The sequence below is a fragment of the Lynx canadensis genome, chromosome X, assembly GCF_007474595.2.
Source record: "Lynx canadensis isolate LIC74 chromosome X, mLynCan4.pri.v2, whole genome shotgun sequence".
NCBI lineage: Eukaryota > Metazoa > Chordata > Mammalia > Carnivora > Felidae > Lynx > Lynx canadensis.
Genome location: NC_044321.2, coordinates 12062018 through 12087614, shown reverse-complemented (window position 1 = coordinate 12087614; position 25597 = coordinate 12062018). Strand labels below are relative to the sequence as shown.

Sequence of the window (25597 nt, the reverse complement as noted above, 5' to 3'; positions counted from 1 at the left end):
GGAGTGGACCTTTATGTTGTAATATAGATGGGCCTCCAAGATGTATCATTAAACCAAAAAGGCATGTGTAATTCAGTGTGTAAAGCAAATCACTTCTGTAAATTAAAAAGCAGGTAGATGAATACAAAATTTGTTACCTTAAAGCCGAATCAGCCAAAGACTACCAAGGATAAACTTGAAGTATGACAAGGTTAGATTTATTGTCTCGCTCGATGCAGCGAGGGAGGGTCCTCTGGGAGAACCACGGAGTGCTGCTCAACAACAAGGAAGAGAGAAACATCTTTTATAAGATTTGGGTTCTCACTGAAGGATTATAAGGAAGGTTTAAGAGAGTGGTGATCAGTTCTGGGTTGGTTACTTTTCTGAAGTAGTGTTAGAAGGGGAGTTCAACTAGGGATTGAGTGCTGTCTTGAGGTTAGGGGACTTTAGCAGGATTGGGTCTCTTGATAATAGATGGATGTAGCAAAAGTGGGGCTGGAGGGCTGTCATCAGTAAGAAACCGGGAGCCACTCACAAGGGGTGCCATTTCGGCATATTACAGCTGCTGCACAATCATTGGAGAAAGAATGTTTTCTGGTAACTTTGCATCTGAATTTATGTGTCTATCTCCCTAGTTTTAATGATAGAAGGACTTCCTTTCCCCCCACCAAAATCTGAGATGATTTTTCACTCCTTCAATCCCAGATAGGTTTTTACTCTTTCTTAAGGGATACTAAGAAACTGTTAACAGCAGTCACCTTTGGGAAAAAAAAAAGGGCTGGGAAAGTGAGCAAGAAAAGATGTCTGTGCTATTTGTTTGTATCTTTCTTTTTTACCTACATTTTCTAAACATGTACATATGTGAAGTTTGGTATGTTTTCAGTGTTAACGTACATTCTCTGAACAGTGAGAATATGACCTTTTTTGTTTGTTTTCCTTCTTTGTATTTATCTGTATTTTGTCAAGAATCAGTGTTACTTTTTTAATTTTTTTTATGTTTATTTTTTTATTTTTGAGAGAGAGAGCGCACCCGCACGAGCGGGAGAGGGGCAGAGAGAGAGGGAGACACAATCGGAAGCAGGCTCCAGGCTCCGAGCTGTCAGCATAGAGCCCGACATGGGGCTCGAACTCACAAATAGTCAGATCATGACCTGAGCAGAAGTTGGATGCTTAACTGATTGAGCCACCCAGGTGCCCCAAGAACTAGTGTTATTTTAAAATAACAATAAATAGACACTCCCTGCCTCCCAAAAGGTCAAGTCTGACTATTGCCACAGTATAAACCTGGAGCCCAGAAACGAATCTGGCTAACCTATCTCCCTTGCCTTCTAATGCTGCTACTCCTGCCTCTCTTGGGTTATTTATTCTATGTCCGATCCTCATTCCACTAGCTCTGCCCCTAACAAAGCAAATTTGGAGTGAGACCAGTGAGAGAGTGAGCCTACCGCCTCACAGGGTGCCTGGATACTGCACTGAGAGCAGAGAGCACGATTCTAATTATCAACCTCAACAATAAGATCCTGCCTCTCTTTTTCCCCTAACTCAGCCTTCCCCAAAGACCACACAGCTGTCAGTACCAGCAAATGATGTGTTATTGTTGCATCCTCCCCCTGCTAAAGACAAACATGTTGTAATATTTCAATAGAAACGTAATTGAGGATCAGGTATGCTCGTTTTATAATACACCATGAGGTGACTCATAGTATAGATAACTTAGGGGAGAAACCAAAAGACAAAGATACTTGTACTTTCTTGTTCAATCAAGTGCCTCACACAAATGCCTCTGCTAAGCGCTTCCCCTATTCCCGAAGGGATTTTTCATTTTAAAAGATTGGCTGAGAATGTTATAATTTGGGGGACTTGCCACAAAAGTATACTGCTTGTAGTCATATGTCTAGGATGAAGAACCAGTGGCATGACAAAATAGAATAACTTTCTTGTTGAGCCATTATAACAAAACCAGTGACAATTATGGGGAGCTTTCTGTGGGAGCATTCATTGAGTGGTTTTAGGACGTTCTTACCAGGCCATTATTCTTTTTCTCATTAAACTTTTGTTTTAATGGGTCTCAAAATTCTGTGACAGATTTTTGGTCAAGTTGTTTCCATTAAAAAGTATTGATTTTAAAAACTAATAACTTAAAACTGCCACACACACACACACACACACACGCACACACACACACAAATGGTCCACAAAACATTTCCCTTTTCTTCTGAAGGTTTTATGATGCATTATTATCATTAATCAGTCTTCTACTATTAAACTTAAATGGCCAGTTGACACAAACAGTTGTGACACCGCTCTTCCACCACTGATTAAGGCTGGCGTGGCAGGTACTGGGGATAATATTCTTTTAGTCTTCTGAGATTTCTGGGCAGATTTGGTGACCTTGCCAGCTCCAGCTGCCTTCTTGCCTTCTTTGATGACACCCAAGGCAACGGTCTGTCTCATGTCACGAACAGCAAAACGGCCCAGAGGAAGATAGAGAAGCTCTCAACACACACAGGCTTGCCAGGAACCATATCAACGATGGCAGCATCACCAGGTTTCAAGAACTTGGGACCATCTTCCAGCCTTTTTCCAGAACGATGATCAATGTTTCCTTCAGCTCAGCAAACTTGTAAGCAATGTGAGCTGTGTGACAATGCAGTACAGGTGTGTATCCAGCACTGATGTGCAGGCCATTATTTTTAAAGGGACTGATTTGCTAGTAATATGCAAGGAGTATTATCTACTCAAAAGTTGTATGAGCTTTTCAAGAGCCAAGTTCAACTACTGTTTATAAACAAACAGAAAAATCTGTTATAATATTGAGTCTCTGAAATCAAATTTCAACTATTTTGCAAACAGTTGAGAAATAATGACTTCAGTTGTTTTCTTGTCTTTTCTGCTAACAAGGACCCAAATTATCAGCACCTCTATCTCTGACCTTTGAGGAGAGGATAATGATGTTCCAAAGACCACAAAGAGTATACATGTTGTCATTCTGCCAACTCACAGCTACAAGCTTATTAATTGAAAAATCTCTGTAGATTGATACACAAAAGTTCAAGCCATTAAAAGTAAACAAAATAAATTTTTATTTTCCAATGTGTCATTTTCAATGAACACACCAAGTATTTTGAAAGATAATCTGAGCAACTGAAAATAGTTTCCATGGAAATGGTATCTTTCATAGGAATCTGTTTCTTCTTTAGTTACTGGGGATATCATACCAATGAAATATTTTAATGAGGCTCAAATAAGTACAAGAAATATGCAATGCATTATTGCATGGGCAGTTTTCAATAATGTACTGGTGAGTTATTAACAGAAAGACTTATTCTCAAGTGTTTATTGACATAATTGATGAAAACCACTATCAAGCAGTAGGAGTTATCATAGTCAGAAGATCTGAGCTAATCTCAGACCACCATTTTTTAACTGTGTAAGTACGTCTATCATTCATTGTATCTGAGCCTCCTTGAAAAACAGAAACAGTATTTTTATCCTGGCTTTACCTAACATGGAATTTCTTAGCCAAAGAAAAAGAGCAATCTACTTTTGATCCAGATATATGGCTGTAGTGGCATTGAAATATGTTCACAAATTATCTGATACTCCTTCTTTCAAAAGGTAGAAACTAATTCCTTTTCCCTTAAATGCAACCTGTATTTAGTGACTTGCTTCAAATGAATAGAATGGTAGAAGTGACAGTCTATGACATCTGAGCTTAGGATATAAAAGGCATTGTGATTTCCTCCTTACTCTCTTCCTTTGATCAACCACTCTGGGGGAAGAGAGCAGCCATGTTGTGTAGATACTCAAGCAGCTCCATGAAGAGTCTCACATGAAGCAAAACTAGGACCTTTTGCCGACAATTGACAAGGAACTGAGGCCTTCTTCCTACAGTCCTTGCATGACTGTGGCAATCGATTCTCCTACCCCAGTCAAGCCTTCAGATGAGGGTAGCCCATGTCTTAACTGCAACTTCATGAGACAACCTGAACCAAACCCATCCAGCTAAACTATGCCTGAATTTCTGACTCACAGAAACTATGGGGTGACAAAGTTTTATCATTATAGGCCAATAAGTTTTGGGGTAATTGTTATATAGTAATAGATAGATAATACTCTGGTCTAACAGGAAAAACACAGCTACAAGTACAATATGATTCTCTTTTTAAGTATACATGGGAAATTTCCAAAGAAATTTAGAAAGAAGTGAGAGATTTGACTTAGAAGCTTACAATAACATTCTTTAAGAGCTTCCACATACTGTGGGTTATAATGCAGTTAGAAGAAGCTGTAATTTTCCACCAGTCACAATGAAGGCTCTGTAGCCCACAGAAGACCCTGTGAGGAATGACAACGCATCTCTCTCAGTGGAGACTAGTCACACATGTGGGATAACGTCACAAGCATCCTTAAACTCAGGCTCTATATTCATCATTGCAGATGTAAAGAAAATCTTAGGCCAGCCTACAGTTATTAAAAATCTTGGGGCGCCTGGGTGGCGCAGTTGGTTAAGCGTCCGACTTCAGCCAGGTCACGATCTTGCGGTCCGTGAGTTCGAGCCCCGCGTCGGGCTCTGGGCTGATGGCTCAGAGCCTGGAGCCTGTTTCCGATTCTGTGTCTCCCTCTCTCTCTGCCCCTCCCCCATTCATGCTCTGTCTCTCTCTGTCCCCAAAAAAATAAATAAGCGTTGAAAAAAAAATCTATATCATAAATATCCTTTCCCCTCCAAAAAATCCATGCCTACCAAAATGATATAAGAGAGCCAAAACTGCAGAAGAATGGAGTTAAAACAATAGCAGCAGTCTTCAAGCTGGGGTTATACAAAGACTTTCCAAGGGATACAAGGGCATAAATAGTTTTGAGGAAATCAATTTCAGCTCAACTTCTCTATATATGCAATCCCTCCTAAAAGTGGTGGTCTTCTTTCCTTCCTCTCCTTTCACAAGCATCCTTTTCCATGTTTCAGGCATAGACATATTTCTATGAATTCTCAAATCTTACCATTAGGCCTTACCCCAGAGTGTGAAAACTTCAGGGGCACACAAACAAAGGGATAGTTTAACTACTGATGTTTGCAAACTTCATTTATTCAAATCATCATAAACTCACAGCAGGGCTTCTCTCTTTCTTATACACATTTTTACTGAATAAGAATCATATTAAGGTGTTCTATATTTTAAAATATTGTAACACAGTTAAAGGATTGTGGGATTGATAGCATTTTCATTTAGCAACCTCACCTGTCAATTCCATCAACTGTTATAAAATAATTCACTGCTCCTGAGGATAAGTTCTGTGACACTGTTGCTGAACAAAGATACAAAATTGTTGTTATGGTATCATTTATTTACAAAAGATCCAGACTTAAAAAAAATCTTATTTTTTTAAATGATGAAGATTAAGAGTATTAGGAAAAAGGTACTGTCATTAGAGCTGGTTTTGGAACACTTTGACATATTAGTTTTCCTTTCTTGAAAATACTATATGATTTAAAATTAAAAAAAAAATTTTAACATTTTTACTCATTTTTTGAGAGACAGAGCATGAGCAGGTGAGGGCAGAGAGAGAGGGAGACACAGAATCCGAAGCAGGCTCCAGGCTCTGAGCTGTCAGCACAGAGCCTGACGCAGGGCTTGAACTCATGGACCACGAGATCATGACCTGAGCCAAAGTCGGATGCTTAACTGACTGAGCCACCTATGTGCCCCCAAAATACCATATGATTTAGACAAGGTTGTGAATCTAGGAGCACAGTTTATTCCTTACACAAATATGTATTGAGTAGCTTCTATTTACCAGGCACTGTTTTAGATTCTCAGACACAGTGGTACCTAAAATAAGCAAAAATCTATGCTCTCATAGACCTTATAGAAAGGACAAACAATAAACAAGATAAGTAAATGTCATAGTACATTAGAAAGTCATAAGTGTATAGAGAACAAGAAAAAAGGAAAGAAGGACAGGGAATTCCAGGGGTCACTGGGGATTTTAAATTAGGTGGTCAGGGATGGCTCCATTTAGAAGATGACATTTGCACAAAGACCTAAAGGAGATGAGGGAACAAGACTTATGAATATTTAAGGAGAATATGTGCTGAGGTGGGGGAGGGGAGGAAGAGGGAGGAGGCAGGTGCAAAGGCCATGGGGCAAGGTATGTTCAAGGTATGTTGAAGGAACAGCAAAGAGGACAGTGTGGAGAGGAGCAGCTGAGAGAGAGAGAGTAGAAGAATGAGAGGTGACAGGGGTAACGTAGTGCCAGACCATGTGAAATCTTATAGGCTACTGCAAGGATTTTGACTTTTACTCTGGCTGTGGGTTTTGTGAAGTGACACAATCTGACTTAACATTAAGCAGCACAATAGCTGCTATATTGAGAACAGACGGTCAGGAGCAAGGGCAGAAGCAAAAAATCCAGCAAAGCAGTCACTGCAATAATCCAGAAAGAGACCAGAGATGCTTGGTGGAAGGTGGTAGCCGAAGAGGTGATAAGAAGTGAGTTTCTGGATATATTCTGAAGGTCAAGCCAATAGGATTTGCTGATGGATTGGATTGAGGGTGTGAAAGATAATATTCCTGTATTTATTAGAAAAATTAAATTGATAGTTAAACAGCTTTCTGAGAAGGAAACTCCAAACTCAGATGGTTTTACTTGTAAATTCTATCACACTTACAGAAGGGATCACACCAATCTTACCAAAACTCTCTTAGAAAATAATGAAATAATACTGCCCAATTCATTTTGTGTGGTCAGCATCATCTTAATTCTAAAACATGAAAAAGGCAGCCCAAAAAAGATATTTATAGACCAATAACCTTCATGAACATAGATGCAAAAATAACCTTTAACAAAATATTAGCAAATGGAATCCAACAATATATCAAAATGATAATACATGATGACCAAGTAGGGTTTATCTCAGGAATGCAAGATTGTTTAACATTTAATGTCAAAGCAATCTACCATATTAACAGAATAAAGGAGAAAAACTATACCATAATTTGACTAGGTGCAGAAAAATAATCCACTCACTCATCATACAAACCCTTAGCAAACTAGGAATAAAAGGAAATTTATTCAACTTGATAAAAAACATCTTTTTGGGGCGCCCGGTGGCTCAGTCAGTTAAGCGTCTGACTTCGGCTCAGGTCATGATCTCACGGTTTGTGGGTTCGAGCCCCTCATTGGACTCTGTGCTGACAGCTCAGAGCCTGGAGCCTGCTTTGGATTCTGGGCCTCATTCTCTCTCTGCCCCTCCCCCACTTGTGCTCTGTCTCTCTCTGTCTCTCTCTGTCTCTCAAAAATAAATAAACGTTAAAAAAATTTTTTTTAAACCATCTTTTAAAAACCTGCAGCTAACTTCATATTTAATACTGAAAGTCTGAATGTTTCTTCTGTAATACTAAGAAAAGGCAAGGTTGCCACTGTCATCACTTCTATTTAATATTGTACAGGAGGTCTCAGGCAATTCAGTCTGGCAGAAAATTAAAATTAAAAGAAATAAGAGGCAGAAAGACTAAAAAGGAATATATTGGCTGATGACAAAACTATTTACATACAAAAGCCTAAAGAATCACAAAATAAATGCTAGAACTAATAAATGAATTTAGCAGTCACAAGATATGTTAATTTAAAAAATCAAGTAATGTCACAAACAGTTGGGAAATGAAATTTAAAAATGGATCCCATCTATAGCATCAACAATTACAAAGTCATTCTAACATGTTATATATAATATATATAACATAATTATAACATAAAACATAACATAATAAATCTAACAAAAGCCTTCTAGGGTCTCTACATTTTAAAATATAAAGGATCACTGCGAGAAATCAAAGAAGATCTAAATAAATGTTGAGATATATCATATCATAGATTAGAACATTCCATATTACTAAGATGTCAGTTCACCCAAATTGAATCTATAGAGATACAATGCAATTCCAATCAAACTCTCAGCAGAGTTTTTTATAGAAATTGACAAGGTAAGTATAGAAATACATGAAAAATCAAGGGATGTGGAATAGCCAAAACAACTTTGAAAATAAAGATCAAAGTTAAGAACTTACACTTCCTAATTTCATGACTTACTACAATGCTAAAATCATTAAAACAGTGTGGTACTGGTCTAATGACTGACAAATAGATCAACAGAACTGAGTAGCGCCCAGAAATTGACCCCCAATTATATGGCCATCTTATTTTTTATAATGTCACTAAAGGAATCCAAATGGAAAAGAAGAGTCTTTTCAACAAATGCTGCTGGAATAAATGGGTATCCATATGGAAAGGGGAAAAAAAATAACATCAGCCTTCCACCTCACACCATACACATATTGATTTGCAATATATCCCAGACCTACACATAAAAGTAAAAGCCCTAAAGCTTTAGAAAACATATTATCTGACAAAGGACTGGCATCCAGGATATACAAAGAACTAAAACTTAATAATTTAAAACAAAACAAAGTTTTTTTTAAACGGGCAAGATATTTGAATAGGCACCAAATGTTGGCAAGGATTTGGGGCAATCAGAGCTCTCATATATTGTTGGTATGACTTTAAAAGTAATCAATCCATTGGGCAAAAGGTCTGGCAGCTTCTTATAAACTAAACATATACCAACCTTATGATGAAGCAATTTCTCCTAGGTACTACCAAAGAGAAATGAAAATCATGTCCACAGAAAGATTTATACACATATGTTCACAGTGGCTTTATTTTTAATAGTTGAAAGTAGAAAGAGTCCAAGTGTCCATCAATAAGGGAATGTATAAGCAAACTATGATATGTTCATATAATGGAATATAACTCAGCAATAGAAGAATTGAGCTACCAATACACTCTATAATATGCACGCATCTCAAAGACATGCCGAGTGGAAGAAGCCTTACAGAAAGGAATATATATTGTATGATTCCATTTATACAAAGCTCTAGAAGAGGCAAATCTTATCTATAGGGAAAATAATTAGGACTGTGGTTTCCTGGTGGGGAATAGGGTGTTAGGTGAGGACGGTGTCTGCCTGGGAAGAGGCATGAAGGAACTTTTTGGAGTGATGACAATGTTCTATACCTTGATGGGGGTCTGAATGCATCCAAAACTCAGGGATGAGGGCACTTGGGTGGCTCAGTCGGTTATGGTTTTGGGTTTAAGCCCCGCGTGGGGCTCTGTGCTGACAGCTCAGAACCTGGAGACTGCTTCAGATTCTGTGTCTCTCTCTCTCTCCCTGTGTCCCTCCTTCACTCTCTCTCTCCCTCTCTCTAATAATCCTAAAATTTGTATGGAACCAGAAAAGACCCCGAATAGCCAAAGCAGTCTTGAAAAAGAAAACCAAAGCAGGAGGCATCACAATCCCAGACTTCAAGCTATACTACAAAGCTGTAATCATCAAGACAGTATGGTAGTGGCACAAGAACAGACACTCAGATCAATGGAACAGAATAGAGAACCCAGAAATGGACCCACAAACATATGGCCAACTAGACTTTGACAAAGCAAGAAAGAATATCCAGTGGGATAAAGACAGTCTCTTCAGCAAGTGGTGCTGGGAAAACTGGACAGCAACATGCAGAAGAATGAACCTGGACCACTTCATACACCACACCATACACAAAAATAAACTCAAAATGGATGAAAGACCTCAATGTAAGACAGGAAGCCATCAAAATCCTCGAGGAGAAAGCAAGCAAAAACCTCTTTGATCTTGCCCACAGCAACTTCTTAGGCAAGATAAGCAAAAGCAAAAATGAACTACTGGGACCTCATCAAAGTAAAAAGCTTCTGCACAGCAAAGGAAACAATCAGCAAAACTAAGAGGCAACCAACAGAATGGGAGAAGATATTTGCAAATGACATCTCAGATAAGGGGTTAGTATCCAAAATCTATAAACAACTTATCACACTCAACACCCAAAAAACAAATAATCCAGTGAAGAAATGGGCAAAAGACATGAATAGACACTTCTCCAAGGAAGACATCCAGATGGCCAACCGACACATGAAAAAATGCTCCACATCACTCATCATCAGGGAAATACAAACCAAAACCACAATGAGATACCACCTTACACCTGTCAGAATGGCTAACATTAACAACTCAGGCAACAACAGATGTTGGCAAGGATGAGGAGAAAGAGGATCTCTTTTGGTGGCAATGCAAGATGGTGCAGCCACTCTGGAAAACAGTATAGAGGTGCCTCAAAAAACTAAAACTAGAACTACTCTATGACCCAGCAATTGCACTACTAGGCATTTATCCACAGGATACAGGTGTGCTGTTTTGAAGGGACACATGCACCCCCATGTTTATAGCAGCACTATCCACAATAGCCAAAGTATGGAAAGAGCCCAAATGTCCATCGATGGATGAATGGATAAAGAAGATGTGGTATACATACAATGGAATATTACTTGGCAATCAAAAAGAATGAAATATTGCCATTTGCAACTACGTGGATGGAACTGGAGGGTATTATGCTAAGTGAAATGAGTCAGTCAGAGAAAGACAAAAATCATATGACTTCACTCATATGAGGACTTTAAGACACAGAACAGATCAACATAAGGGAAGGGAAACAATATACAAACAGGGAGGGGGACAAAACAAAAGAGACTCATAAATATGGAGAACAAACTGAGGGTTGCTGGAGGGGGTGTGGGAGGGGGGATGGGCTAAATGGGTAAGGGGCACTAAGGAATCTACTCTTGAAATCATTGTTTCACTTTATGCTAACTAATTTGTTGTTTTTTTTTTTTAATTTTTTTTTTCAACGTTTATTTATTTTTGGGACAGAGAGAGACAGAGCATGAACAGGGGAGGGGCAGAGAGAGAGGGAGACACAGAATCAGAAGCAGGCTCCAGGCTCTGAGCCATCAGCCCAGAGCCTGACGCGGGGCTCGAACTCACGGACCGCGAGATCATGACCTGGCTGAAGTCGGACGCTTAACCGACTGCGCCACCCAGGCGCCCCTATGCTAACTAATTTGGATGTAAGTTTTAAAAAACAAAAAATAAAATTAAAAATAAGTAAGTAAATAAACATTGCAAACAAACAAAAAACCTCAGGGATGTACACTTAAGATTTGTGCATTTCATTGCATGTAAATTTTACATCAAAAGGAAAACTTCAGGCAGATACTTAACTCTAATTGGTAGCATGAATGCTGCAGGACATGGAGGGAGCATACAGATGTTTTCAATTTTAACACATCAACAGATAAGATGATTTGATACAGGTGGTAAAATACACTAAACTATAAGTGGGAGGAACTAGGTGATGGTATGCAAATAATCACCATAAAATTCTTTCAACTTTGCAGTATGTTTGAAAAATTTCACAATAAAATAATTTTAAAAATTAAAAGCACACACATGGCAATGTTAATATTCCTTCAAGATAATCAAGTTTTTTTCCCCAAAAAGTACAACACTGGTATACTGATCTGGAGTTCAGTATAAAATAACGAGGCAGGTCTGATTCATCAGGCACTCATTAATTCATTTAAACATTAAGCAGTTATTTATTGAGCATCTACTATGTGCCAGGCACTAGAAAGAAAGCCAAAATGCAGAACAGCCCACTCAATAAATAATTATCTACTTTCATCCACAGTAACCTACTTGGAAAGGAATGCTTTGGGGAAATGAGCTATGGCAAGAAAACCCTTCATTCACAGCTATTTTTTAATATTATATTTTGCTCATTAAAGAAGCTATTTTCAACATGGAAAATCAACACTGTTAAATAGAAAATCACCACACAAATGCCAGTGTCAATTTTAAATTGCTCCTTGAACATATTTTCAAACTTCGAAGCAGAAAAATTTAGACTTAAAGGAAGAGAGGGCCTCACTAACATAGGATTTTTAAAATGCGGGTATTATGCTAACAGATTGAGAGAGCTCTAAATGTCATTTCCTCACAAGAAGCTATTACGCACGGTGCTTGCACAGAGCTGGAGGACCTAGCAACAGTGGGGAGAAAGAGGTTTCCAAGGCGAGAGGGCTGTTTGTTTCAGAGCTAAACTTTAAATTGCCATGCCTGGAGGTCTTGACCGGGAAAATGAATAGCGGGCCAGTGCCTCAGCCTAATAACAGGTCTTCTTTCTCTGAATGACACTGGATTTATTAGACACATATTTTCCAATACATAATTTTCCAGTGTGATTCAAGTTACATCCTGAGGTGGGGCTCAAACACTGATGAATGTTTTTGTAGCAAAATACACTCTGGTCTATGGATCCATTGTTTCTCTTGGGTGCAAAAGCACAGGTTTAAGCTGGGAATCAGAAATGGCGCCAGTCATATATTGCTCTAATTCATATTACAGCAGCCAATGTGACTCTGAACATTCCAATGCTAGGAAACATGGTCAAAGAGTGAGGCAGGAGTGAAAATTTGCCAACCAGAGAATCGGAAGCTCTTGCTTGACATTCACTCTCAAGCAGCACTGGGTGCTCTGAAATGTACTTAGGCTTCAAGACTCTTTTCACCTTCTTTTTCCTCGAGGATGGTCCTACTCCCTGTTTTGCCCAAATTAGCCAGCAAAGCCTCTGTTATTTGAAAGCGTGGCTAAAACATTTCCTTTTCATTTAAGGGCCTGGAGGAGGAGTGCCTTGAATTTTATCTTCATCATCTTTCCTTCCATCTCTTCTCTCTTCCCTAAGTATCAGGGTAGCTTTGAAGTGGGGGGTGGGGGGGTGGGGATGGTGGGAGTGGTGGGGGTGGTGGGGTGGGTAATGTCACAAAAAGTGCTATTTTATAGATAGAAGTGGAACTAGGGGGAGATACTTGTCAGTGTTTTCTGCAGAGGTGAAACATGGGTGGGGCAAGTAACAGTTGTGGATTCTCGAAATTCAGATTTTGAGTATTTTTATCTCCTAGGCAGTGAAGCCACCACGTCCTTCTTTCTCTGCTGCTTCTGTGAAACACTGTCCAGTGTCTACAATATGATCCCAGAAACCAGCTTCTCCCTCTCTCCCTCGATTCACCAAAGTGTTCCCCAACAGTCAAAGGGAATAATAAAGTACACTATAGACAGTTCTTGTCCCCTGCATAAAATACAACACACACACACACACACACACACACACACACACAGATGCTTTCTCTATGTTTGTCCCGAGGGCTTCACCACATCACTGGCTCTAGCATGTGAATAGAGACTATAAATAAGGACATGTTGCTCCATGAGACAAAAGGAAAAATCAGGCTCAGAACTCAAAATTTCCTCCTATTTCAGTCTGATTCTTAATATCTCTATCTGGCTTGCTAGGTCACAGGGTCTTGAGATTTGGTGTCTCAAGTTATAAGACAAAAACATCTAGGACAAAGTCATAGGACAAATGCCCTTTACTCCTACCAATCCCCACCCTACAATTCGCATCCTAAAACTGAGCAGGCAACAGGTCCTTGTCTTATCCACTGCTCTCATTTCTCCAGATGGCTGTCTTAAAATTCTCTTGACAAGAAGAAAGTATCTCTCCTATTTAGTTTTGCCTCGAAGCACTTGTGGACTAAAATCACTAGCTTTCCCCTCGATCTTCATTCAGCCATTGAGCCAACCCAAACCTCTTTATATTACCAGTAGCCTTTGCTTACTCCACTTTTTAGGTATAATGTCATTTGTATTCTTTTTATAGCAACTCAAAAAGCCATACTAAGGATTTATTTTGTTTTTTCTTGGCCACTGTTCAATGAAAAACATAATCAAATTCTTCCCTCAAGAGATAACATTTGTTTTTATAAGCAATACTTTCATCTCATAATTGCTGCTGTAATAAGGATTCTTTTTGGTCTCAAGTGATCTAAATTCAGCTCAAATATACTTAAGCACAAGAAGAGGGAATCTTGGGGCTTATTTCATTGACAAATCTAACAGTCACCTGGCAGGAGCCCAGAAGAGTCTCTTTCCATTTCTTGCCCCTTTCTTCTGCTGTGTTGATTTTCTTTTTTTGTTTTGTTTTAAACTTTAAAGTTTATTTATTTTGAGAGACAGTGTGCATGAGAGAGGGAGGGGCAGAGAGAGCCGGAGAGAGAATTCCAAGCAGGCTCTGTACTGTCAGCTTGGAGCCTGACATGGGGTTCGAACCCACGAACCATCTGTGAGATCATAACCTGAACCGAAATTAAGAGCCAGACATTTAACCGACTGAGCCACTCAGGTGCCCCAGTTGGTTTTATTTTCTAACAGTTCTCCCCAAGTGGTGACAAAGATGACCACCAAGAGCTCTGAGACCAAATCCTACCCTGTAGCCCTATCATCAGAGAGAGAGACAGAGAGAGAGAGGGAGAGACAGAGAGAGAGAGGGAGAGACAGAGATGCATTTCTAATAGTCCAGCCAAAATCCCAAGGAAAGTAATGGAGATCAGCAGGCAAGGGTTTCCCTCATGGGATCTGAGCAGAGCAGCTGAGCTTTGGGTCAGAGGTAGGAGAACATTGCAGTTAGAAAGACAGCAAGTTCAAAGACATCAGCTCTGATTTGCTGTGGGCTATGTTTCATCCCACCAGCCTGATTTTAGGCAAGTACAAGAAGATCCTGCCAGTCTGGCAATTGGTGGGTTCCAAATCAGGAGTCTAGGGATGAACTCACACACTGGTGAGACAAAAAATGTACAAACAACTAAAACCTTCTGAAAACAATGCCCTCTCCTTTGTTCTGTAACCCAGAAGAGTGTGTAGCCACGAAGATTCCAGACAAAGTAAAAACGGGCCTGTGCAGGCCCCTAAGGACTTGGAATTCTCCGAGGTTAAGAGACAAGAGACCCATGCAAGATTATCTGCAGTGAGGTTTGGTGGCAGTGTCAGCTATTCATTTATTTCAAATCTCCTTAAAAATGATATGAAATAGACTCTAGAAACTTTCATACTTCAAGTTCTACAGTTTTAAATCAAGTTTTTGTGATTTTCATTTAAACCCAGGATGACGGTGGTTTCAAAATAATTATCCCTGAAGTTTTATGAAAATAACGCAGCTGTAAGAGTACTCCTTTTAAAACCTCAATTTGAAATGAAGTGCAGACTTTCTAGATTTTAATGCATCGTAAGCCCCCAATTTCATAAAGTCGCATCCACTTTTCAAAGCTCATATCGTCCCGTGGAAGCAGCCCTTTGGAAAGGGCTGAGGTATTTCATTCTTTAATGTCTCCATTTAGCCAATTATAGGCAGGTTTTCATATACCATTCCCTTAAAAATGTTACAAAAGCACTTCCTAGTATGGTTCTAGTATGGATGGAAAAATGTTAAAGGCATTAATTTCATGGAAGTTAGAGGACATTTTTCAGAAATTTTCAGATCAGAAGATGACAAGAAGGTAAAAAATAAAAACATTTTCCTTATATTTAACGTGGCCTCAATTGCATGAAAACGGCTAAAATGTTGACAAAAGAGATTACCTGTGACTTTAGGAAAAGCTACACATAAAATGAAGATAATTGTTGTAGGGGTGGAAGACAGTTTTCACTTCAAATGATATATACATACATTGAGACATTCACACCAGAGTGACAATTAAATCCTCAATATTGCTACACAATAAGAGTGGACAAACCTCTAAATGTCACCAGCTTTCTTAACTTTCAAGAATTTCAGGCTTAATAAAACTAGAAAAGGTAGGAATTAAGGAAAAGTCAAAATGTTGATTTAAATTAAAAATGCCATTATGTAACATAGAAAAAAATGAAAGTAGGGATAAAATTCTAAATTATTTCCTAAAAATGTTGCTTCTACCCTTTCCAAATACTGGTTTGATGTCTATATCTGAGAACATGATCACCAATCTTCAAAATGATCCCCTAGTAATCCCTGTCTCTTAGTTCATGCCCTTGGATAGTTCCCTCTCACACTGAATAGGGCTGACCTATATAATCAATAAGATATTATAAAAATGATAGAGTGTGACATTGAAAGTCTGGGTCATAAAGACATTGTAGCTTCTGTCTTGCTCTCTCTTAGATCACTCACTCTGAGGGAAGCCAGCTGCCATGCATCATGACACTCAAGCAGCAAGTAAAGAGGCCCATGTGGCAAGGAACAGAGGCCTCCTGCCAAAAGCAATGCGTGTGCACCATCTTGGAAGTGAACCCTCCAGTCATGGTCAAGCCCTTAGATGACTGCAGCCCCAGCTGACACTTTGACTGAAATCTTAAGCTAGGTCCCCAGCTGGAACTGCACAGCTAAGATGCTCTCAAATTTTCAACCCACAGAAACTATGAGATAATTAATGTTCGTTGTTTTAAGTCATTAAGTTTTGGAGTAATTTATTTTGCATAACAGAAAAAGAATACAGGAGAAGATGGTGGCGTAGGAGGATGCTGGGCTCACCTCGTCCTGCCGATCACTTAGATTCCACCCACATCTGCCTAAATAACCCAGAAAACCACCAGAAGACTAGCAGAACAGACTCTCCAGCGGCAAGCATAGACGAGAGGCCCACGGAAGAGGGTAGGAAGAGCAGAGAGGGGCTGTGCGCTACACAGACTGGCGGGAGGGAGCCGGGGTGGTGGAGGGGTGGCCGCCCGGCAAGGCAGAGCCCCGGAGTCTGGCTTGCAAAAGTGGAGGGGCCGGACGGAGTGTGTTCTGACAGCCAGTGGGACTTAACATCTGGAATGTTATAAGTCAACAGCTCTGCTCTCGGAGACCGGGAGGGCGAGAGGACACTGGGAGGGAGAGGTGTTGAGCCCCGGAAGACAGAGCTCAGCTTGGAGGGGAACAAAGGTGCTGGCCAGCGCCATCTCCCTCTCCCATCCCCTAGCCAAAATCCCAAAGGGAACCAGTTCCTGTCACCGAACTTGCTTCCACCGCACAAACACCCAACGCTGTGCTTCTGCAGATACATCCCTCCGACGGGCCTGCCTCCCTCCCGGTGCCACAGGGCCCCTCCCGAAGCGGACCACCGAAGGCAAAGCCAGCTGAGCCTGCCCCTTCCGCCCCTGTGCACCTTGCGGATCCACCCTGGCTAATACGCCAGACCCCATCGAAGCAACACCACAAGCCTGGCAGTATGTAAGTAGCCCAGACAGAGGCACCCCACTCCATGGTGAGTCCTGCCTCTGAGAGAGGGGAAGATAAGGTACACACGAGTCTGACTGTGGCCCCAGCAGTGGGCTGGGGACAGACATCAGGTCTGACTGCGGCCCCACCCACCAATGCAAGTTACTCCAGACAGCACAGGGGAAGAGCCCTGCAGTTCCACGCCACCCCAGGGACTATCCAAAATGACGAAAGGGAAGAATTCCCCTCAAAAGAAACTCCAGGAAGTAGCAACAGCTAACAAACTGATCAAAAACGATTTAAACAATATAACACAAAATGAAGTTAAAATAATAGTCATAAAATTAATCATTGGATCTCAAGAAACAAGAAAAATCCCAAATACAAAATCTAACAGCACACCTAAAGGAAATAGAAGCAGAACAGCAAAGACAGCCTAAACCCAGCAGAAGAAGAGAAATAATAAAATCAGAGCAGAAATAAACAATATAGAATCTAAAAAAACTGTAGAGCAGATCAACGAAACCAAGAGTTGGTTTTTTGAAAAAATAAACAAAATGGATAAACCTCTAGCCAGGCTTCTCAAAAAGAAAAGGGAGATGACCCAAATAGATACAATCATGAGTGAAAATGGAATTATTACGACCAATCCCTCAGAGATACAAGCAATTATCAGGGAATACTATGAAAAATTATATGCCAACAAACTGGACAACCTGGAAGAAATGGACAAATTCCTAAACACCCACACACTTCCAAAACTCAATCAGGAGGAAATAGAAAGCTTGAACAGACCCATAACCAGCGAAGAAATTGAATCAGTCATCAAAAATCTCCCAACAAATAACAGTCCAGGAACAGATGGCTTCCCAGGGGAGTTCTACCAGACGTTTAAAGCAGAGATAATACCTATCCTTGTCAAGCTATTCCAAGAAATAGAAAGGGAAGGAAAACTTCCAGACTCATTCTATGAAGCCAGTATTACTTTGATTCCTAAACCAGACAGAGACCCAGTAAAAAAAGAGAACTACAGGCCAATATCCCTGATGAATATGGAAGCAAAAATTCTCAATAAGATACTAGCAAATCGAATTCAACGGCATATAAAAAGAATTATTCACCATGATCAAGTGGGATTCATTCCTGGGATGCAGGGCTGGTTCAACATTCGCAAATCAATCAATGTGATACATCACATTAACAAAAAAAAAGAGAAGAACCATATGATCCTGTCAATCGACGCAGAAAAGGCCTTTGACAAAATCCAGCACCCTTTCTTAATAAAAACCCTTGAGAAAGTCGGGATAGAAGGAACATACTTAAAGATCATAAAAGCCATTTATGAAAAGCCCACAGCTAACATCATCCTCAACGGGGAAAAACTGAGAGCTTTTTCCCTGAGATCAGGAACACGACAGGGATGCCCACTCTCACCGCTGTTGTTTAACGTAGTGCTGGAAGTTCTAGCATCAGCAATCAGACAACAAAAGGAAATCAAAGGCATCAAAATTGGTAAAGATGAAGTCAAGCTTTCGCTTTTTGCAGATGACATGATATTATACATGGAAAATCCGATAGACTCCACCAAAAGTCTGCTAGAACTGATACATGAATTCAGCAAAGTCGCAGGATACAAAATCAATGTACAGAAATCAGTTGCATTCTTATACACTAACAATGGAGCAACAGAAAGACAAATAAAGAAACTGATCCCATTCACAATTGCACCAAGAAGCATAAAATACCTAGGAATAAATCTAACCAAAGATGTAAAAGATTGTATGCTGAAAACTATAGAAAGCTTATGAAGGTAATTGAAGAAGATTTAAAGAAATGGAAAGACATTCCCTGCTCATGGATTGGAAGAATAAATATTGTCAAAATGTCAATACTACCCAAAGCTATCTACACATTCAATGCAATCCCAATCAAAATTGCACCAGCATTCTTCTCGAAACTAAAACAAGCAATCCTAAAATTCATATGGAACCACAAAAGGCCCCGAATAGCCAAAGGAATTTTGAAGAAGAAGACCAAATCAGGAGGCATCACAATTCCAGACTTTAGCCTCTACCACAAAGCTGTAATCATCAAGACAGCATGGTATTGGCACAAAAACAGACACATAGACCAATGGAACAGAATAGAAACCCCAGAACTAGACCCACAAACGTATGGCCAATTCATCTTTGACAAAGCAGGAAAGAATATCCAATGGAAAAAAGACAGTCTCTTTAACAAATGGTGCTGGGAGAACTGGACAGCAACATGCAGAAGGTTGAAACTAGACCACTTTCTTACACCATACACAAAAATAAACTCAAAATGGATAAAGGACCTAAATGTGAGACAGGAAACCATCAAAACCTTAGAGGAGAAAGCAGGAAAAGACCTCTCTGACCTCAGCCGTAGCAATCTCTTCCTCGACACATCCCCAAAGGCAAGGGAATTAAAAGCAAAAGTGAATTACTGGGACCTTATGAAGATAAAAAGCTTCTGCACAGCAAAGGAAACAACCAACAAAACTAAAAGGCAACCAACGGAATGGGAAAAGATATTTGCAAATGACATATCGGACAAAGGGCTAGTATCCAAAATCTATAAAGAGCTCACCAAACTCCACACCCGAAAAACAAATAATCCAGTGAAGAAATGGGCAGAAAACATGAATAGACACTTCTCTAAAGAAGACATCTGGATGGCCAACAGGCACATGAAAAGATGTTCAGCGTCGCTCCTTATCAGGGAAATACAAATCAAAACCACACTCAGGTATCACCTCACGCCAGTCAGAGTGGCCAAAATGAACAAATCAGGAGACTATAGATGCTGGAGAGGATGTGGAGAAATGGGAACCCTCTTGCACTGTTGGTGGGAATGCAAACTGGTGCAGCCACTATGGAAAACAGTGTGGAGGTTCCTCAAAAAAATTAAAAATAGATCTACCCTATGACCCAGCAATAGCACTGCTAGGAATTTACCCAAGGGATACAGGAGTGCTGATGCATAGGGGCACTTGTACCCCAATGTTTATAGCAGCACTCTCAACAATAGCCAAATTATGGAAAGAGCCTAAATGTCCATCAACTGATGAATGGATAAAGAAATTGTGGTATATATACACAATGGAATACTATGTGGCAATGAGAAAGAATGAAATACTGCCTTTTGTCGCAACGTGGATAGAACTGGAGAGTGCTATGCTAAGTGAAATAAGCCATACAGAGAAAGACAGATACCATATGTTTTCACTCTTATGTGGATCCTGAGAAACTTAACAGAAGACCGTGGAGGAGGGGAAGGAAAAAAAAAAAAGAGGTTAGAGAGGGAGGGAGCCAAAACATAAGAGACTCTTAAAAACTGAGAACAAACTGAGGGTTGATGGGGAGTGGGAGGGAGGGGAGGGTGGGTGATGGGTATTGAGGAGGGCACCTGTTTGGATGAGCACTGGGTGTTGCATGGAAACCAATTTGACAATAAATTTCATATTTAAAAAAAAAGAAAAAGAATACAGAGGATTTTAGTGTAGTTTGAGTCTTTAAATATCTTAGAACTCTCTTATTAAAATCAATTGATGAATCGTTAATTTGATGGATGATGTTCTTTCTGTCCAAGGATTTTTTATGATTGTCACATAGGGCGCTGTCCTTTTATTTTATTTTATTTTTAATTTTTTAATGTTTATTTATTTTTGAGAGAGAGAGAGACAGACAGACAAAGTGTGAGTGAGGGAGGGGTAGAGAGAGAGAGAGGGAGACACAGAATCCGAAGCAGGCTCCAGGCTGTGAGCTGTCAGCACAGAGCCCGACGCAGGGCTTGAACTCACGGACCGTGAGATCATGACCTGAGCTGAAGTCGGATGCTTAACCGACCGAGCCACCCAGGCGCCCCTGTCCTTTTAATAATAAGTACAAACCCAGAAAAATTAAGATTATTTGATAATCCTTCACAGAACAAATTATTTTATTACTATAAATAACATGTCCATTTTCCATAGAGCTGAGCTAAGCATCCCTAGTTCTAGAAGATAAAATTGAAGAGGTTTATTTCCTGTTTATGCAAGAAATACCATTTTCTGAAGTGTCTGCAAAAGCATCAGGTACTTGGGAGTGGTGGCATTTTCATTAAAGATCTAGTATTTGGAACTGCCAAAAAGTTTTCATTTTCTCTGATTATCATGAATAATCAGAAGAGATGAATATGAGAACAGACTTGGTAAGACAGTTAAATCCAAGCACAGACATTCAAACACCTAAGCATGGCCCTATAGCAAATAAAAAAAGATAAATATAAGACACAGTCTCAATGAATAGGTGGAGCACAGGGGATTTTTAGGGAAGTGAAACTATTCTTCTGTATGATACTGGAATGATGGATACTTGACATGATACATTTGTTAAAACCTATAGAATGTACCACACCAAGTGACTACAAATAAAAACTTTGGACTTTGAGTGATAATTATGTGTCAATGTTGGTTCACTGATTATAACAAATGTACCACTGTGGTGGGGGAGGCTGGGAGAGGCAGGGAGGGAGGGGATATGTGGGAACTCTTTGTACTCACTTTTGCTGTGAATCTACAATTGCTCTAAAAAATGAAGTCTATTAATAAGAGGAGAAAAAGTTTCTGCCATCCAGAAACTTTAGTAATTTGTTCAACAAACAGTCCCTTAGTTTTTCATTTTCTATCCTTTTGCATTCCACCTTTCTGTGTCTTTAGGTTTTATGTGCATCTCCTATAAACAGAATATGGTTAGATTTGGGGTTTATTTAATCTAAGAAGCACTGTCTTTAAAGAGGAGTGTCGAACCACTTATATTTATCGTTACTACAAATATATGTGATTTCTTCTTATTGAGTGTCCTATTTAGATTCTTTTTGCTTCTTCTTTTCTCTGTTTTCCATTTATTTGGGAAATATACATCTTATTTCTATTATTTTAAATTTTTTTGATGTTTATTTATTTTTGAGAGAGAGAGTGAGAGAGACAGAGCATGAGCAGGGAAAGGGCAGAGAGAGAGGGAGACACGGAATCCAAAGCAGGCTCCAGGCTCTGAGCTGTCAGCACAGAGCCTGATGTGGGGCTTGAACCCACAAGCTGTGAGATCATGACCTGAGCCGAAGTCAGACGCTAACTGACTGAGCCACCCAGGCCCCCCTTATTTCTATTATTTTAGTAAAAAGATTTAATATACTTATTTGACTTCAAAATTTTGACTGTAATCTCATGTTTAGACTCCTCCTGACAATTCAAGGTACTTAGAACCCTTTAACTCCATATGGACACATCCTCAATGTTCCATGATAGGTCATATAATATTTAATTCCACTTTATTTTGAACTTTTCCTCCCCCCATAGTCATTATTGCTGTTACGATTTTGAGGGTTTTTTTCAAAAAATAGTCATTGGTTATTTAGGGGCACCTGGATGGCCCAGTCAGTTGAGTGTGCGACTCTCGGTTTCAGCTCAGGTCATGAACTCACAGTTCATGAGTTCCAGCCCCACATGGGGCTGATGGCATGAAGCCTCCTTAGGATTCTCTCTCTCTACCTCTCTCTCTCTGCCCCTCCCCTGTTTGTGCTCTCTCTCTCAAAATAAATAGATACATAATTTTTTTAATGTTCAATAAAATAAAATAAACAGTCATTGGTTATTTAAAATCACCAACATGTTTGCCAATTTATTTGTGCAACATGACTTCTTAGTATTGATCTTTCTTTCTAGATTCAATTTCCTTCTTACAGAAGTACATCCTTTAATATCAAGGGTTTGTGAATGGTCAACTCTCTCAGACTTTATTGGGAAAAATCTTTACTTCATTTTTAATCTCCACAGATAGAAGTATGATTTTTACAAAATGTTCCTGCTAGTTATTTGATTGTTCTTCCTTAGTCTACTTTCTCTGACTCTTAATTCCCCCTCATTCTTGTACTTCTTTCTAAACTTACATTAGCATATGTTGAGCATTCTTTTTCTGTCTTTCATGTCCCTTTAACCTCTATTTCACATTTTCTCTTATTTTTATCTATGTAAGCTGAATTCTGGGTAAATGTTTAAATCTATATTCCAATTCCCTATTTCTTTAGTTGTCTTACCAGTGGTTTAACTTGGCTCAGCCACAAATAGCATTTATATAGTCAAATTATTAAGCTAACTAAAATTATAATGAAACTATGCTGGGAAAATTGGTGTACAGGAAATGTTCATGTGTGTGGTGGGGATGAAAAGATCTGAAAGAGCTAAGCCCTGATCTAAGATAGTAGAAAATAATCAGATAATTCTTATAAATTAAAAAAAAACCTGCAATATAAGCATGTTATTTAAAGCTATAGAGGGGCGCCTGGGTGGCGCAGTCGGTTAAGCGTCCGACTTCAGCCAGGTCACGATCTCACGGTCCGGGAGTTCGAGCCCCGCGTCAGGCTCTGGGCTGATGGCTCAGAGCCTGGAGCCTGTTTCCGATTCTGTGTCTCCCTCTCTCTCTGCCCCTCCCCCGTTCATGCTCTGTCTCTCTCTGTCCCAAAAATAAATAAACGTTGAAAAAAAAAATTTAAAAAAAAAAAAAAAAAAAAAAGCTATAGAGATAAACACCAAAAAAAAAAAAAAATTAAGAAGTTGAAAATGTTGCCTCTAAAGAAGGAAAAGGGGTGAAGTGAGGAGATGGAACTGACATTTAGTCATAATAAATCTTGGAAAGTACCTGTCTCTTTAAATTACACACAAAAATAACTGATTAAAAAGAAAAATAAAATTTAAAAGAAGGTGGCTGTGTAGAAACAAAACTATTGAGTTGTGCAGATTTAAAAATCATGTAAGAGGAATGAGTGGACAGAGTACAGAGGAGTTTTAGGGCAGTCAAACTATTCTGTATGATACTATAATGGTGGACACACATCATTATACATTTGCCCAAACCCACAGAACGTACAACCCAAGAGTGAACCCTAATGTGAACTCTGGACTCCAGGTGAAAATGATGTGTCAGTGCAGGTTATTGATTGTAACAAATACACCACTCTGGTGACAGATATTGATAATGGGGTAGGCTGTACACGTTGGAGGTACGAGAGACCACGGAGTATATAGGAAATCTCTGTACCTCCTACTCAATTTCACTATGAACCTAAACCTGCTGTAAGAAATAGCGTCTATTTTTAAAAACTCAAATAAGAATTAGCATATTATGCCAATTGTGATTTGAAAGTACAATAGCCAGGAAAAATGACATTTTCTAGGTACTTGCAGTCAATTCTACATTTTTGCTAACTATAAGCCTTTTACCATTAATTTGCCATGTTGAAATTTATAAAAAGAAACCCCTAACCTACATTTGTTTCTATTCCCATATTGTAATTTATAAAGTTTACAAAATATATAAATACCAGTGGGAAAACTCACGTTGATAAAATGGTTTGATATTTTTAAGTGATGTAATTTGGAAAATGGTTTTGTTTAGCATTTTTCACCCTTTAGAAAAATAACACTTTTCAAACTACAGCAGTAAATAATCAATTTTACTGGTAACTCAACAAATTTGGAAATACTTGTCCACCATTAAATTGTTCTGTCTACTTGCCTGGTTAAGAAGACAACTTTCTGCCCAAAGTGTCACTAATGACCCATGGAGAAACAAGAAGGTGGTGAACTCTGATAAAGCACCTGTTACGGTTTTTCTAGTGACTTGACAGAGGTTTGCTAATGGAAAATTGGTTCAGTAATAAGATGAATAAGTTCTGGAGACTACACAGCAATGGTGACCATAATTAACAACACTTTATTGTATACTTGAAATTTGCTAAGAGAGTAGATCTTAAATGTTCTCACACACAAAAATGTTAACTATGTGAAGTGATGGATGTGTTAACTAACTGCATTTTACACAGCCTACATATCAAATAATCACCTTGTATACTTTAAACTTCCACAATGTTATTTGTCAACTGTATCTCAATAAAGCTGGAAAAAAAATCAAAAGCAAATTTGACCCCCAAAAAAGAAAAATTCTATTTCCGAGGGGTGGAGTGAGGGTGGGAAGAAGTGAAAGGTTTCAAACCAGCATTGTTCAAAAGGAATATAACGTGAACTATATGTGTAATTTTAATTTTTCTAATAGCTACATTAAAAAGTAAGAAAAAGCATGTGAAATTAATTTGTATAATATATTTAATTTAATCTAATACATCCTAAGTATTATCATTTCAACATGTAACCAATATAAAATATTGAGAGATTTTACATTCTTTTTTTGTACTGATTCTTTAAAATCTAGTATATATTTTACACTTAGAACACATCTCAATGTACACAAGCCACATTTCAAGTGCTCAGTAACCACATGTGCCTAGTATCTACCATATTTGATAGCATAGCTACAAACTATCACCGTTTATGTCCAAGCAAGACTCACGTTGCAGAAAGAGAACTATGAAAAATGTCAGAAAAGTAAGAAAGACTGATCAGAGGCGTCTAAGCTCTTCAGACCAGAGGGCTTCCCTTTCTCTCAGTGTCCAAAAGGCCCCTTGATTAGGACTGCCCTAGAGCAGGGGTCCACAAACTTTTCCCGTAAAGGACCAGATAGTAAATATTTCAGGCACTGCTGGCCATACAGTCTTTGTTGCAACTA

At 39.2% G+C, this 25597-nt stretch overlaps 1 long non-coding RNA gene across 1 annotated transcript; it reads right to left on the bottom strand.

The window, feature by feature from the left end:
- Positions 1 to 2137: 2137 nt before the first annotated feature.
- LOC115507395 lies at positions 2138 to 23941 on the bottom strand. The gene is made up of 3 exons (XR_003966639.1): positions 23930 to 23941; positions 17369 to 17375; positions 2138 to 2472 (listed from the first exon to the last, which is right to left on the bottom strand). It is a non-coding gene; the product is annotated as an uncharacterized LOC115507395 (long non-coding RNA).
- Between the last annotated feature and the right edge of the window lie 1656 nt (positions 23942 to 25597).